Genomic DNA, 17,650 nt, shown 5'->3' with positions numbered 1-17,650 from the left:
CAAGGAGCAGGAGAATCGACGTTTCGGGCATAAGCCCTTCTTCAGGAGTGAGGAAGGTGTGCCAAGCAGGCTAAGATAAAAGGTAGGGAGGAGGGACTTGGGGGAGGGGCTTTGGGAATGTGATAGGTGGAAGGAAGTTAAGGTGAGGGTGATAGGCCGGAGAGGGGGTGGGGGTGGAGAGGTCGGGAAGATGATTGCGGGTCAAGAAGGCGGTGCTGATATGGAGGGTCGGGACTGAGAAAAGGTGCGGGGGGCAGGGGAATGAGAAAGCTGGAGAAATCTGCATTGTGGTTGGTGGGTTCCTAGGCAGAAGATGAGGCGCTCTTCCTCCAGGCGTCGTGTTGCCATGGTCTGGCGATGGAGGAGGCCAAGGACCTGTAAGTCCTTGGCGGGGGAGTTAAAGTATTGGTCTGGCGATGGAGGCGGCCAAGGACATGCAGGTCCTTGGCCTCCTCCATCGCCAGACCATGGCAACACGACGCCTGGAGGAAGAGCGCCTCATCTTCCACCTAGGAACCCTCCAACCACAAGGGATGAACTCAGATTTCTCCAGCTTTCTCATTTCCCCTCCCCCCACCTTATCTCAGTCCCGACCCTCAGATTCAGCACCGCCTTCTTGATCTGCAATCTTCTTCCCGACCTCTCCGCCCCTACCCCCGCTCCGGCCTATCACCCTCACCTTAACCACCTCCCACCTATCTTATTCCCAGCGCCCCTCCCCCAAGTCCCTCCTCCCTACCTTTTATCTTAGCCTGCTTGGCACACCCTCCTCATTCCTGAAGGGCTTATGCCCGAAACGTCGATTCTCCTGTTCCTTTGATGCTGCCTGACCTGCTGCGCTTTTCCAGGAACACATTGTTAAACAAGTAGGTTAGACCAGGGAAACCCAGTGAATGTTATCGATCTAGACTTCCAAAATGCCTTTGATAAGGTGCCTCCTGGGAGGGTGCCGTGTAAAGTGAGGAACCATAGTGTTTGAGGTGAGCTACTGGCATGGATTGAGGATTGGCTGCCTGACAGAAGGCAGAGAGTTGGGATAAAAGGTTCTGTTTCAGAATGGCAGCTAGTGACAAGTGGTGTCCCGCAGGATTCAGGTTGGGGCCGCAGCTATTCACATTATATACTAATGATCTGGATGAAGGGATTCGATGAAGTTCACCAATGATATGAAGTTAGGTGGACAGGCAGGTAGTGGTGAGGAGGCTGCAGAAAGATTTAGACAATCTAGGAGAGTGGTCCAGGAAATAGCTGATGAAATTCAACGATAGCAAATGCGAAGTCTTGCACTTTGGAAAAAAAGAATATAGGCATGGACTATTTCCTAAACGGTGAGAACATTTACATTAAGCCAAAGTACAAAGGGATCTGGGAGGCTAGTCCAGGATTCTCTAAAGGTTGACTTTCAGGTTGAGTCCATGATTAAGAAAGCAAATGTAATGTTGTCATTTATCACAAGAGGGTTGGAATATAAAAGGAATGATGTGCTTCTGAGACTTTATAAAACTCTAGGCTGTAGGTTTGCTCGCTGAGCTATAGTTTTGATATCCAGACGTTTCATTACCTGGCTAGGTAACATCAGTGGCAACCTCCAAGTGAAGCGAAGCTCTGACCAAATACTTAACTACACCAGCAATCATCCCAACACATACACACAAATGAAGCTGTATCAGAACACTATTCCAACGAGCCACCACACACTGCAGCACAGATGAACTTCGGAAAACAGAGGAGAACCACCTATACTACGTATTCAAGAAGAACGGATACTCAAAAAAATACAGTCCGCAGATTCCTCAGGAACAAACCACGACAAGCAGACCTAACACAGCCAGAAACCCTAACCACCTTACCATACATCAAAGAAGTCTCAGAAATGACAGCCAGACTACTAAGACCCCTCGGAATCCTAGTAGCACATAAACCCACCGACACCAAAACTAAAACTTAAAAGATCCAGTACAACACATGGACAAAACCAACGTCATCTACAAAATTCCATGCAAGGACTGCCACAAACACTACGTAGGACAAATAGGAAGAAAGTTAGCCACCAGGATACACGAACACCAGCTAGCCACAAAAAGACACAACCCTCTCTCCCTCGTAGCCCTACACACGGATGAAAAGAAATCACCATTTCGACTGGGACAACACATCTATCCTTGGACAGGCTATGCAAAGACATGCCAGAGAATTCCTGGAGGCCTGGCATTCCAATCACAACGCCATAAACAAACACATAGATCTAGATACCATCTATCAACCCCTCAGAAAACAAACAGGAAATGACATCACCACAAACCCCAGGAACCCCATCCAGGACAAACATATAAATAGAAAACAGGAGACAACAGCTCTGCTTCACTTGGAGGTCGCTGTTACCTAGCCAGGTAATGAAACGTCTGGATATCAAACCGACAACTCAGCGAGCAAACCTACACCCTAAACCTCAACCTGAACTATAAACCTTTATAAAGCTCTGTTTAGACCCCATTTATAATAGTGTGTCCAATTTTGGGCCCCACAACTAAGGAAGGACATAATGGCACTGGAGCGTGTCCAGCAGAGATTCACATGGATGATCCCTGGAATGGTAGGCCTAACATATGATGAACAACTGAGGATCCTGGGATTGTATTCATTAGAGTTTAGAAGGTAGAGGGGAGATCTAACAGAAACTTACAAGATAATGCAAGGCTTAGAAAGGGTGGACACTGGGAAATTGTTTCCATTATGCAGGGAGACTAGCACCCGTGGGCATAGACTTAGAATTAGAGGGGGTCAATTTAGAACAGAAATGAGGAGACATTTCTTCAGCCACAGTGTGACGGGTCCTGAGGAATTCATTGTCACAGAGCACAGTGGAGGCCGGGCCATTAAAAAGGTCTTCAAGGCAGAGATTGATGAATTCTTGATCTCGCAAGGAATTAAAGGGCTCTGATTAGAGTGCGGGTAAGTGGATTTGAAATGCCCATCAGCCATGATTAAATGGCCTTACTTCCAGTCCTATGTCTTATGGTCTTATAGGCCATTCGGGCCCGTTCACACCGTCCCTCTGAACAGCACCCATCCAGACCCAACCCTATTCTATCCCTGCAACCCTGTATCATCTTAAGTAGCCAGCATCAGAGAGCCCAGCCAAAATGTGTAGCTTCAGAATGTAGAAAAATAGATGCAGAGAAAAGGAGTAGAATAGCAATCCAAAGGCAACTGCTGCTTCCTGGAAGATTCAGATTATTATAATGTTGTATCATTCATTTTAGTTGTACTTTAACATTTACAGTCTTTGTTATCAAGATCTACAAGCTGACTGTCTTAAGTTATATCGCTATTTTGCTCATCCAATTTCAAAACTGGCAAAAGGCTGATGGTGCAATCCCTTCTCTCACCTGCAGCAACAGCAATTATACAGTTTCTAGTTGATTACTGCAGGGTTCCACATTTATGATTCATAAAATGACATTATCTGTTTACAATAAAGACAGACCCAAACTACTCAATATAACTCCAACCAGAAAGAATCATAGAGATGTCTAAACAGAGTGAATATCTCATTAAAAAAAATGATCCAGCTATTCAATACACTTATCAGAAAATATACTCATGCAACAAATAAATACAAAGAATCGACATTTGTTCAGTTTTGGAGAAGACATGCTTTTCTGCTACCAAGCATGGAGTAGTCTTTTAAAGCAATAATGTCATAATGGTGAAGTCTACAAATTGTATAAAAATTGGTAAGCAATTCATCACGCAGACAGAGCAAAAAGGAGCGGGAAATATGTAATGCGAAAGTGGCATTTATCTAATAATAGTATGGCTTTACCTGTTTATAAATACAGCAATCTGTGACCTCAATACTAATGCAATTATTACAAAATGCTCATCCATTTTCTGTTCAAACTAGTTACCAGGAATATTGAGGAACTAAAAAAGTTTAAAATCATTAACATAATCCCAAGTAACCCCAAAGAATCCGAACTCGAATAATCACTTGAAATAATTCCAACACAAATTACCCCAACAGAAAATCACCTCACAACCACGAACCAAAACTCCTGCTCTCCCTACACAGCTAATAAACAAAACATCAGTTTAGATCATTTTGTAGCACTCATTTAACAGACAGAAAAGATGTGGGTTCACACAATAAACAAAGTCCCAACTTTCAAATGAGACGCTCTCTCAGGTTGCCTGAGTAGATTCAAAGATTATTTGTAAAATGGTATTCATTGACCTTGACCTTTCCCAACTCTGCAACTCTAACTCAAAACACATCCAAGATATCTGCTCTACTTTAATTCTTTCCTCGAGTATCCCTGATTTTAACTGCTTCCACCGCTGGTGGTTATGCTGTCAGCTAGTTCACTAATGCTTTTTAGGATAGGAAATCTACCATTTTTACTGGGTCTGGCCTACACATGACTCCAAGATCCACAGCAACATAGATGATGCTTAAATGCCCTCTGAACACTACTTGGCTCAAGGGCGATTATGAACGAGCAACAGGTCCTGAAATAATAAAGAAAAGCTGTCAAGGCTCTCTAAGTTCTGAATTCCCAGCCATATCTTTGCCAACTCTTTCTTCCTTTAAAGTGTTTTAAGCGCCTACCTCCAACTAAGTGTTTGGACATTTGCCCTCACATGGCTGTGAATAATTATGCTTTCTAATACACCTCTGAAGATCTTTGAAATCCTTAACATGAAATAATTGTCCTAGGTGAATAGGCAAGATCTTCTTCCCAGGGTAGAGAGTCTAAAACTAGAGGGCATAAATTTAAGGTGAGAGGGGAACCATTTGAAAGGGACCTAAGGGGCAACTTTTTCATGCAGAGGGTGGTGTGTGAATGGAATGAGCTGCCAGAGGAAGTACAGACAGGTACAATTTCAACATTTAAAACACATTGAAGAGATATGGGCCACATTAATTTAGGAGATCTGGTCAGTATGGACAAGTTGGACCAAAGAATCTATTTCCGTGCTGTACAACTTCATGACTCTATGACATTTATAATGCATCTTTAAAAATAAATTGTTGTTATACTAATCATTTCCAACTTCTGGTCAGCATTCTTCCTCAGTCATCACTGAAAAATAGGGTCAGAGTCATAGAGTTAGAGGTTTACAGGATAGAAAAAAGGCCTTTCATTCCACTGAGCCTGTGCCGGTCAAAAACAACCACTTGATTGTTCTCATCCAATTTCTGTTTAGTTATGTTTTAAGTGGCCTTAGTGCACAAAATGCCTGTTGCACTTGCCGAATCATTGTGATTGTACTCCAAATATTTTCAACTGTCATATTATGAAAATGTGAAGTTAAAACTGAAAGTACATGAAGTTGTGCTGAACTCAAAACATTAGCTGTTTCCCTTCATATATGCTGCCAGATCTGAATTTCTTCTCACCCTGATTTTATTTATATTTAGTTACTTATATAAAAAGGCAAGGAAGTAAGGAATATGGATTGAATTCAAAGCAAACAGTCAGAAAGAAACATGGTTAGTGTGTTGAAGACTTTGCCCAAGTGAGACAGAGACTGAGTGAGTATATCTGTGAATTTGGTATGGAGGGAGAAAGAGTGCTTTAAGTGAGGTTTACTGCAACAAAGTAAAGTCTTCAAAAAGGGAGAGTTGAGCAGGATAGGTTCAAAGGCACGAATCGAGAGACTTATCTGCAGAGGGGAATGACATCATAAAACACAATGTGAGAGGGCAGGAAAAACATATTTTTAGCTTTAAAGTAAAAGCAAGATCTTGAGTTTATATTTATGTCATTTGCGTTTATTTTTCTTAAAAGCTTTTCAGTAGGATTGTATTGGAAGGGGTTAAGGAACATTGATAGCTTCGAACCATGGTGTTGTCCGTCTGGTGCCAAAGTTAACAACATCCCCTCAGGGCTAGAGAGAAACTTTGAATGATAGGGGAGGGATCTGGTTGCCATTGTCCACAATGGTACCGATGGCAGTTCTCTTCACGGTAATAATCTCATTACTAACTGACCAACAGGCAAAGTGGCATGCGGTAAATAAAATCAGTTAAATATGTGGAGTTAAATATGTGGCTGAAAGATTTATGCTGGAGGAATAGATTTCTGTTCATGTCATACTGAAGGGAAATGTTCCAGTTTTACATTTGAACTGTGCTGGGATCAATGTCCTGTTGAACCAAATATCTGAGGCCGTTGAGGGGATTTTAAACTAAATTTGGAAAAAGGGGGATTCCGAAGACATAAATAGCAAATTATAAAGCAAAAATATATTGCAGCATCACAGCTGTTTAAGTAATGATAACAAGCATGCATGATAGAAAGGGACAGAGAGTGCACAAACATTTTCAAAAACAAACAGCAAATAGGATCAATGGGGGAAAATATAGCTAAGAAGGGAGAATTAATGTACGGACTGGGAGGAAATGGCAGTGTGGTAGATTTGTTGGTACAATTAGAAATAATAGTCAGAGTCATGCAGCACAGAAACAGACCCTTCATTCCAATCAGTCCTTGCCAAACTTACGTATGACACCATGAACTGGATTAAATTATATAGAATCCATATGGTTAGAAGGAAGAAATAAGTAGGGAAAGGCAATACTGGTAGGAATGGTCCAGAGCCATCTTAACAGTAGCTAACAGAGCAGTAGCCCATGACTAACAACAAAGGCATATCCCAGTGAAGATAAAAGATTTTATATAGGAAGGTGGCAAACTGACCATAGTTAACCAAAAAAGTTAAGGATAGCATAAAATGAATGAAATAAAAATTCCATGTGCCAAAATTGGTGGTAAGACATGGGATTGGGAAAGTTATTATTTTTCTCATTGGTTTGTAAAAAACACCAAAAAAGGGAAAAAGCAAATTGAGGGCAAACTAGTTTTAAAAAAAAGACAATGAGAGCATCATTAAATATATAAAAAGGAAGAAAGTGGCCAAATAAAAATGCAGGCCTCTTAAAAAGCCATTCTGACGAAATTATAATGGGGAACTAGAAAATGACAGGGGAGTTGAATAAATACTTTGCAGTCTTCTAAGTAAATAGTATTCCAGAGGTACTAAATAATCAAGGGGACATTGGGGAGTGGCCATGTGTGTAATTCAACAACTTGTCACAGAGAAAGTTTACTAGGGACAGTAATGCAAATAAAGATAGCTAAGTCCCCTGGATCTGGTAGGTTGCATCACAGGATATTAAAAGGAAATAATATTGAAGGAAGTAGATACACTGGTAGTAATCTTTCAAAAATCCTTCAAATCTTGAAAAGACAAAAATGAGCAGAGTCAGCATGTTTTCACAAAGGGGAAACCATGCAACAAATTTAATCAAGCAGAGTCAGCAGGGTTTCATGAAGAAGGAATCGTGCATGGTAAATTTATTTAATTCTTTGAAGAGGTAACAAGCAGGATAAATAAAATGGAACCAGTAGATGTAATTTACTTGGATTTCCAAAAGGTGCGGCAAAAGGCTACTTAAGACTCTATGGAATTGAGGGTAGTGCATTAGCATAAGGGATTGGCTAAGTAATAGAAGTCAGACTTGGAGTACAGGGGAAATTTTCAGGATAGCAACCTGTAACTAGCAGTGTGCCACAAGGATCAGTGCTGGGGCCACAATTATTTATAATCAATGACTTGGATAAGAACAGTGAACGTACTCTTGCCACATTTGTGGAGGACAACAAAAATGGGAAGGCAAGTCGTGCGGAAGAAATAATGAGTCTGCAGAGGCATACAGATGGGTTAAGTAAGCAGGCAAAACTTGGTAGATGGAATATAAATGTAGAAAAATGAGGTTATGTTCCAAGCAGGAAGAAAAGAACAGCTGATTATTACTGAAATGGTTGGACTCAAAACTGAAGCAGAAGGGAGGCCCTCTTGCATAAATCTTAAAACACTCGCATACATGTTCAGCAGCTGTAGGAAACACAAATGGAATGCTCGCCTATATCCAAAGGAAAGCATTGCTAAAACTATATGAGGTCCTATGTAGAGATCACCTAGGAGAGTGAAAAAAGTTTTGGTCCCTTTTTTGAGTCAGTCCCCAAAAGGTGCAAAGATTGATCCCAGGTATGGAGAGATTTTATGATGACAGGTTCAGTAGGTTGGGATTGAACTCATTGGGAGATTAGATGAATGAGAGGAGATCTTTTTGAAACAAAGATTCTTAGCAGCCTTGATAGGTTATATGCCCAGAGGTTGGTTACCATTATGGGAGAGGCTAGGACCAGGGAGCATAAACTCAGAGTGAAAATTCACCCAGTTAGGACAGAGATAAGGAGCAATTTCTCTCAAAAGGTAGCGAATCTGAGAAATTCTTGTGTTGTTGTTATGCATATTCAAGGCTAAGACAGACAGATAGTTAAATCAGGGTTAAAAGAAAAAGGCAGGAAAGTGATGTTGGGTATTATCGCAATAGCCATGTCTCATTGAATGGTTGAGCAAACTTGGCTGAATGGTCTATTTCTGCTCCTACATCATATGAAGGTGATAAAGGGAGAAACAGGATAAGGCTGGAGAGCAATTTTACAACAAGGATAAAAATGTCAAAATCAAGATATCGCTCAACTGAGGGTCAATGTAGTTCAGTAAGCACAAATGGAGGCAGGTAAGATACACTACAAAAGAATTTAACTGTCATTACTATTTTCCATATTTACTTTTACAAAACCTGATTGACAAGCAGCTTGTTGCAAGCTTTCATTTGCTGCAACTTATCAACCCCAAAACATGCTAGCTGCCAATTAAAGACAAAGTTTGGTTTTCATGATTGGTCTGGTTAGGACTGGAGTGGAATATCTGCAGGAGTCATATCTGGTTATTCTCATTACTAATTGAGAAATATCAGTCAACTTTGGGAATACACAAAATAATTATAGACATCTACAGAAAACAAAATCACCTAGCTTTAACTTGTATAATCCTGTGATCCTATTTAAGTTTTCCAGTGTATGTGAAACACTTTGGACATTTCCAAACTATCACAACAGAATCAAGATAGCTAACTGTATATAAATATTTCAAAGAAAAAATTGGAGCAGCCTCATCTTCCGCCTAGGAACCCCAACCACAAGGGATGAACTCAGATTTCTCCAGTTTCCTCATTTCCCCTCCCCCCATCTTGTCTCAGTCCCAACCCTCGAACTCAGCACCACCTTCCTAACCTGCAATCTTCTTCCTGACCTCTCCGTCCCCACCCCCACTCCGGCCTATCACCCTCATCTTAACCTCCTTCCACCTATCGCATTTCCAACACCCCTTCCCCCAAGTCCCTCCTCCCTACCTTTTACCTTAGCCCACTTGGCACACACTTCTCATTCCTGAAGAAGGGCTCATGCCCGAAATGTCGATTCTCCTGCTCCTTGGATGCTGCCTGACCTGCTGCGCTTTTCCAGCAACACATTTTCAGCCCATTCCCTACCCTACATTTACTCCTGACTAACGCACCTAACACTATGGGCAATTTAGCACAGGCAATTCACCTAAACTGCACATCTTTGGATTGCAGGAGGAAACCGGAGCACTCAGAGAAAACCCACGCAGACACGGGAGAATGTGCAAACTCCACACAGACAGTCGCCTGAGGTGGGACTCGAACCCGGGCCCCTGGCGCTGTAAAGCAACAGTGCTAGCCACTGAGCCGCTCCCTTTAAATGTCCTACATTCACAGTACAAAATTATTTCTTGAGGGGGAAGAATAGGTGAAAAAAAAAATCCAAAAGCATAGCAGAACTAGAAACAATGTGACATTGATCAACATTTCAAGTGTTATGTTGGCAGGTTTCCTGCCTCTCGACACTTATTCAGCAGGGACCAAAACAACATTCCATCACCACTGGTTTGTATTATTTTGCTTTGGTGCAGAGAAAAAACAAAGGTTAATTTTGAAACAACTCAGGTCAACAAATTCTACATTATGCACATTGAAAACCTGAATAGTTTAGTTCTAAAGAAAGTGTGTAATTTCAACATTTGGAAATTTTGATTTTAAAAAATTGAGGCAGACAGGTTTTGGTTTCAGTTCTGCAAATGTATCACTGTCTATTTTAAGTCATTTAGAAGAGTGTCCTAAATACCTAAGTTCCAAGAAAGCACATGGCTTAGTTAGTGCCCAGCCAGATACCTGTGATGTTAACTGATCAAGCCTTTAGACTATTGAGTTTATCGCATAGAAAAGATAAATGATCGGAGAACACCAGTAGTTTAGTTTGAGTCCAGTTCTGAAGAATCCAGTTCTGAAGAATCAAGTTTCTGTTTTATCCTAGCAAAAGGATCTGGTTCCCAATTCAGAACAACTTTAAGCTAGAAGGGCAGGTTAGTTTGTGAAGTGTCCAAGCTGCCAGCATAGACAAAAGTCTAGCCATCTGAACTAGAAAAGTGTCTTCAGGGCAACAAAACTGGAAAGAGGCCAAAGAAAATTAGTGTGTTAATAAAGAAATGACACTTCACAGGGATTCAATACCTATAAAGGATATTGCTGGGAAATAGTTGTTAATATAAATGGCAAAACAAATTTTCATCTTTCCAACACCTTATAGCTTGTTTTGTGTAATAAACTTGCATTCTTCAGTTAAAAACATTGACAGTCTCATTTAAATACATTCAGTGACTAACAACCACAGTAATCAACTTAAAAAAAAAAGGTAAATTTATAATCTATCAAGCATGGTTTCATTCTGGAATGTGACTTATCCTGTATTACCATTAGCTGGGATTGTAAGGGCTTCCCTATAGATGTTACTACAAATTTATACAGGTGCTGGGAAACAACCTATGAGTTATTCAAAATCTGCTGTATTCAAACTTTATTTCTAAACGACAAGTGGATATCATAAATTTTATGTTCACATGGGGCACTAAATCATGGCATTAAATGAAGCTCATGCCACTAAAATAGCACAGCCTAGCAAAAGAAACAAGAATAATTTACAGACAATGTTGTGAAACTTGAAAGGGTTCAGAAAAGATTTACAAGGATGTTGCCAGGGTTGAAGGATCTGAGCTATAGGGAGAGGCTGAACAGGCTGGGGCTGTTTTCCCTGGAGCATCGGAGGCTGAGGGGTGACCTTATAGAGGTTTACAAAATGAGGGGCATGGATAGGATAAATAGACAAAATATTTTCCCTAGGGTCAGGGAGTCCAGAACTAGAGGGAATAGGTTTAAGGTGAGGGGGGAAAAGATATAAAAGAGACTAAGGGTCAACTTTTTCATGCAGAGGGTGGTACATGTATGGAATGAGCTGCCAGAGGTGGAGGCTGGTACAATTGCAACATTTAAGAGGCATTTGGATGGGTATATGAATAGGAAGGGTTTAGAGGGATATGGGCCGGGTGCTGGCAGGTGGGACTAGATTGGGTTGGGATTTCTGGTCAGCATGGACAGGTTGGACCGAAGGGTCTGTTTCCATACTGTACATCTCTATGACTCTATAAGAATCAAGGTTATAAAGTGAAAGGAGAGTAAGCATGGCCAAAGAGAGGTTTTGAGGATTTCTAAACTGAGAAGTAGAAAGACGAAGAGCTTCTAGTCAGAAAGTTTTTAAAAAAGCAGAAATAAGATCACTATTCTAACCTGGGAATTGGAATAAAACAGAGAGGAAGAGATGCAGAGGGCCACATCGAGAAGGCCATGAACCTAGTTTTGTAATCAACCTGTTCAGAAACGTTACCACACACCTCTGGAACAGGTGAGACTTAAACCCAGGTCTCTCAGTCCAGAGTTAGGGACACTACCACTGCACCATAAGAGGTCCTCTCAAAATCTGACTTGCCTGCTTTTTAGATATTTTCAAGACGTTACATTACACTCCTTTGGAAGAGGTGGGACTTGGTTCAGAGTTAGGGACACCACAAGAGCCTAAGAAAGCCATGAAAACAGACAAGGTGGAGTGAAGCTGTGGTCAATTCGTAAGATGAAGATAAAACTTTTTTGTTCAGTATTGAGAAAAGTTGGGCTAATGAGTGCTTTAAATGGACAAATGAGACTTTGTGCAGGACATCAGGCTGAATTAGGAAGAATTAATGAGTGCTACACAAGCAACTAGTGAGATAGAAAATTGAGAAGTGAAGACTTGAGATAACAGAAAAGTGGATAAGGGCTTTAGCTGCTGACAAATGAGGAGCGAAAATAGCTAGCTCCTATTTAAAAGGCAGGCAATCTTAAAAACCATATTAAAAAGTCACGATGAATTATGCTCAGATCTTAGAAAAGGACAGGAAAATTCTTTGTAGGTGCTGTAAATCTATGTTTTGAATAAAAAGTTTAGAACCATTGTTATCACTTTCCACTTTGGCCTCTGAAACTCTCGAGAATTCTACTAGTTTAGTAGAGTTAGAACTGTATTAGTTCTTTACAACAGCCAATTATAAATATTTTGAAATGGAGTACAATTGTAACTTTGACTCTTTGAAAGTTGATCTCCAGTGTACATTTATCTAATCTTGCATGCAATTACTGTACTGAGATTGTAATATAATGCCCAAATGCCAGTTACGTTGTGACATATTTTAGTGGTACCATGTTTGAATTACTATAAGAAATTTGCCTATATTAATGCCCACAGATCGCTTTTATATATTTTTAAAAATCAGGTCATAACCTATTAAAAATACCAACCGGAAAGAAATTCATTGACATTCCAAGGTACAAATTTTTTTTGTAATTGTACATTAACACTCATCACGTAGATGTGTAATATCATAAAATCACAATGATTCACAGCCTCCAAAGCTGTGTAAGAATTAAGAATACATAGTGTACATTCAGAAATCAGGGCAATAAATTTATTCTAATAACCTCACATCCAACATACAATACTAATTCTGAACACGAGCATAAATTCTCAGCACAGACTAAGATTTTAGCACACCAACAATTCACTAAACTATATTATTCAACTATTTCATCGACTATATGAAGTCATCATAACAACTATGAAATTAACACATTTTCACTTCTCAAAAGTCAACTGGGCACCTTCTAGGAAAAAGTTATGAAATTTTTATTGACCTATTAACGACACCTTACTAAGGTGAACATCTATTCAAAGCAGTTTGTCAGCTATAAACGCATAAGCAGGCATGCCAACAAATATTAGAAAAGCTAACTTTCAATTAAACAGATTACCAAAGAATCAAGAGCTCTACACTCTCAACCAATTATATAATTGGACCCACAAGACATCCAATATATGCAACTGAAAATTCTGCTCAAGGCATTATTCAAAACTGGCATAGGGATCCATGTTGGCCCATGCTGACATAGACACAAATGCCCCACTGGGTTATGACCAAAGAAAAATTTGCTAAGTTTTCAGTGTAAAATTACAACCCAAATGAAAATGTATTGTAGTGACTAACAGAAACAAAATGGTTGAACAATATTTTTAATCTATGACAACGATGTTTTGTATTGTCCCCAGCTACAGTTGGAAAATAACTTTGCTCTATTACAATGGTTCTGATTGTTTATCAAAATAAAGTTACTATGTAATGCAGTAGTTATTTTGCCTTAGTATAATTACTTTAGATTTCATCTTCAACATGTTATTGAATTCAACGATCGATCTTACGAAGAAAGGTTGAACAAGTTGGGCCTGAATCCATTCGATTTCGAAGAATGATCTCATTAAATGTACAAGATTTTGAGTGGATACCAGTAAGATGTTTCCTATTGTATAGAAACTAGAAACACTGGACACAGTTTAAGACACCTCCCTTTTAAGTATAGGAGGAAAAATGTATTTTCTCTTGGAAACTTCTTAGGATGTGAAATTCTCTTGCCCAGGGGGAAAAAAAGAGAGACTCCGTCCCTGAATTGGTTTACACTGAGTTAGATAAACCTGAGACAAGCGAGTCAAGGGTAATGATAAGAAAAGCAGAGTTGAGACCATAACCAGATTAACCATGTTCTTACATCGGAAGAGAGCAGGTTCAAAAGGGCCCCATAGCTACTTGCCTTCCTAGAACCAACTGGATATATAAATTCACACGAAGCACAGTATGGTGATTATATTACTGATCCAGTAATCCAGAAGCTTGAGCAAAAACCAGGAGAATGTAAATACAGATTCATCAAATGTTGTCTGAAAATTTTAATTCAGAGGAGATGGTGGCCTACTGGTATTATCACTGGATTATTAATCCAGAGACCCAGGTAATGTTCTGGAACCTGGGTTCAAATTCTGCCATGGCAAATGGTGGAATTTAAATTCAACAACAGAAAAAAAAATCTGGAATTAACTGTCTAATGACCATGAATCCATTGTCAATTATTGGAAAATCCCATCGGGTTCATTAATGTCCTTTAGTGAAGTAACCTGCCATCCTTACCTGACCAGGCCTACATGCGACTCCAGACCCACAACAATGTGGTTAGCTCTTAACAGTCAAGAAGACTGAACAATAAGTGTTGCCCTCGCCAGTGATGCCCTCATTCCTCATCCCATGACTGAAAAAAAAATTCAGAATCTTGAAATGAGGATTAGACAATCCATTCGGTTGGATTTTTGTTGAAACCCACTTAGCTCAATATTTTGTTTAAGAAAAGAAAATCTTGCCCAGTCTGGTCTCCCAAAATGTAAGAGCCTCAAAAGTGGCCAAGCAAGCCACTCAGATATATCAATTCACTAAAAATATTCAGCAGTTCAAGGAGACATTGCACCACCACCTTCTCAAGGTAACAAAGGATGGACAAGGAATACTAAACTTACCAGCAATACCCAAATCTGAGAACATTTAAAAAAAACTTCCAAATATAGTATTCATTAACAGTAAAAGATAGATATGAAATCTGCTAATCTGCAACTTTCAATTATATACCAATGCATCTAACTACGTACTAGTCACAAAGCAACAATTATGATTTGAACAGGAACAAAAACACAGACCAATGAAAAACTTTAATTGGTTTTTGCATTTATCAGATAAACAAATCTATTACTACAAGCTGTATATTTTAAAATCAAAAATAATGTTTGTTCTACTTAATGTATCGTACGTAAAACTACTTAATATGACCAGCTCCAAGATTAGACATCTACAGCAATTGCATGATTACATCCTTTTTGTATAAACTTATTCATGGGAATGTGGGCGTTGCTGGCTTAGCCAGCATTTATCGCTCATCCCTAACTGCCCTGGAGACGGTGGCGGCGAGGTGAGGTATTTTCTTGAACCGTTGAAGTTCTTGGCCTGGCAGGACAACTAATGTGCAGTTTATAAGAGAGTTCAGGATTTTGACTCAGCAAAAGTGAAGGAAAAATAATATACTTTCTTTCAAGTCAAAATGGGTGTTTTGGCTGATCATGAACTAGCAACATTGTGGTGTCAGTTATGTTTAGACTACCTGCATAAAATATGATTGCTTTAAGCTGGTCATCAAGTTGACTTGAAACTAACAGAGCTGGTCTTGCAGAAACGATGCTTCTTACATTTGAACATGGGAAGGCTGTGACGTGACATCAAGGAAGCAACGAGTCAGGTCATCTGTGGTCACCAGAATATTCAAAAGAGGATATATAAAAGTGAAGTAGTTGTGTTTTTTTTTTAAAGTCTGTGGTGTAAAACTTGTCATTGAGCCTAACTAACTCGATTTAAAAAATAAATAGAAAACCAAAAACGACACATGTCCAACCACCGTAAAAGTGCCAGATAGGGCAATGCTGATTGCAAATTTGTATGCGCTTATTGCGCAATTATATGTACTCAATGGAAACAAATAGCAACTACAAGAGAGTGATGTTTTAGTGCTAATTCTAAAGTAAACCACAAACCTAAAACGGTGTTTTTTTCGGAGGGGAGAAGGGACTGTCAAAACGTTCCTGATTATAGAAAATATAAGGGGAGCAGCTGTTTATAGCACCTGGTTCCCTGAGAGTCGAAAGTAAGCTGCGTGATCGGACTGGGCGTATTTCACAGAACGTGAAGCCGAGATGATTTTTAAAAATGCCTACGGTGGACGCTCCAAAAGCCTGGTCCCTTTCTCCATCAGACTCCTGTCAGGGCAGCACAACACACCCACAGTCTCTCGGCACTGACACTTCGGGAAAACATGGCGATTACACTTGTCATCGTGTGTCGGCGAAGGCTGCTCCGGCTGCGGAAGCGAGCCGGGTCAAGCCCAGTCGTTCGCCTCAACCGCAAATTCTCCCCGGTGTGACATTTATTCAGTGCAGCGTTGGTGCCGAGATACTAATGACAGCGGGTTAAAGCAGCCTCGCGTCACAGCACAGCAAAAGGACTCGCTCCTCAACCTAACCTGACAGGCTTTCCTCCCACCCCACCGCGGCCAACAATGATTGATAGGGCTCCCGGCCAATCACGGTGGCGTCTTCGGATGCAGGATCTGCCAACCACCAATCGGCAGTTTAGGTGGGCGTGGCTAAAAGGGCTCTACAGCCAGTACGTTCGGTTGTCTTTGACAGCTGCTCCCCGTAAAAAGCTCGGGCGGGGGGGGTGTGAAGGAGTAAAAAAAACTCTTTACCTTTTCTGTAGGCACTAAGAAGAAGAAGTAACATCCATCTTTCCATCGAAGAAAGAAAAACTTTAATAAGTTAACTTCACAGAAGCAATTAATGGATACATGTAAACAGCGGCTTAACCGCGGGTCATAAAAGCCGATAGAAGGTCGAGTCGTTGGCGGTGCAGTGCTGCTCCGGCTCCGACATTTTGCTCCGGATCACGGCGACTCCCCGTTAGGGAGACCTTAACAGGAAGGGAGCATCTCTGCCGTGTATCCCTCCGCGCAACGGTCTCTCCTCACAACAAACACTCGGCTTCTCAGGTACGGGATCCTCCCCATCATTCGATTCCTAGGCTTTTTTTATATGTTAAAAATAAACATTTTCCTTTCCCCCCCCCCCTCTTCTTCCTTCCCGGTTGCCGTTTCTGCATGCCACAACGCGTCGATTGTTGGGCTGTTCCTCTCACCCCGCCCCCAGTCGCTCTGCGTGTCATCGTTTCGCCGGGCTCTACTTTTCCGTGTTGCGGAAGGATGCGGCGGTGTGGAGCGGTCCAGCCAGAACGAGCCCCTTGTTTTTTTTGAGGCAGAGGCGACGGTTTGAGGGGGGAGTCGCGGGAGGCCGTGGTTAGTGGAGCCAGAAAAGGGGATAAGGTAGACAAGATCGAGAGACTTCACATGGTCTTACCCATGGCCAGAGCTGACAGCAAATGTACTCCCCACCCATTCCCGTCTTGTTTTCCTTCGTCACCAACGATTCGGACATGACCACCTTAAGTGAACTGTGTTGACACGCTGAGAAGAAAGGCCAAAGTTGACTTAGTACAGTTGTGTAATCACGCACACAGTGTGTTTAGAAAGTCAAGAGGCAGCATACCATAAATAACAATTTGCTTGCACCTCCCAAGGGCCACGGGACATTAAAGACACAAAGTAAATGAAAGTTGTTGTAGTATCTAGCAGGGATGCCTTCAAATCACCCAATCAACCGCTATGAAGTAAATAACGAATGTAGTGTGAAAAACAAAGAACTTGCGGATAATGGAAATCTGAAACAAAATCAGAAAATGCTGGAGAAACGCAGCAGGTCTGCGGAGAGAACAGTTAACTTTGAGTCCAGTGACCCTTCATTAGTTCACCCTGTTTTCTCTCCACTGATGTGACAGACCTGCTGAGTTTCTCCAGTAGTTTCTTTCTGTAATA

General features: G+C 40.9%; 1 protein-coding gene across 5 annotated transcripts in view; it reads right to left on the bottom strand.

The window, feature by feature from the left end:
- Nucleotides 1–16,966, bottom strand: part of rc3h2 (ring finger and CCCH-type domains 2) — a 125,702-nt gene extending 108,736 nt beyond the window's left edge. For 2 of the 5 annotated variants that reach the window (XM_043720120.1, XM_043720119.1), the window contains exon 1: nucleotides 16,472–16,648. The gene's annotated coding sequence lies outside the window, so the exon portion shown is untranslated. Of the gene's footprint in view, nucleotides 1–15,761; nucleotides 16,265–16,471 lie in introns of those variants that run through there. The other 3 variants (XM_043720115.1, XM_043720116.1, XM_043720118.1) reach the window with 3 other exon arrangements.
- Nucleotides 16,967–17,650: the final 684 nt, after the last annotated feature.

This window comes from Chiloscyllium plagiosum, chromosome 30 (genome assembly GCF_004010195.1).
Source record: "Chiloscyllium plagiosum isolate BGI_BamShark_2017 chromosome 30, ASM401019v2, whole genome shotgun sequence".
Lineage (NCBI taxonomy): Eukaryota > Metazoa > Chordata > Chondrichthyes > Orectolobiformes > Hemiscylliidae > Chiloscyllium > Chiloscyllium plagiosum.
Note: the sequence above shows the minus strand (reverse complement) of the source record. Positions and strands in the feature narration are given on the sequence as shown.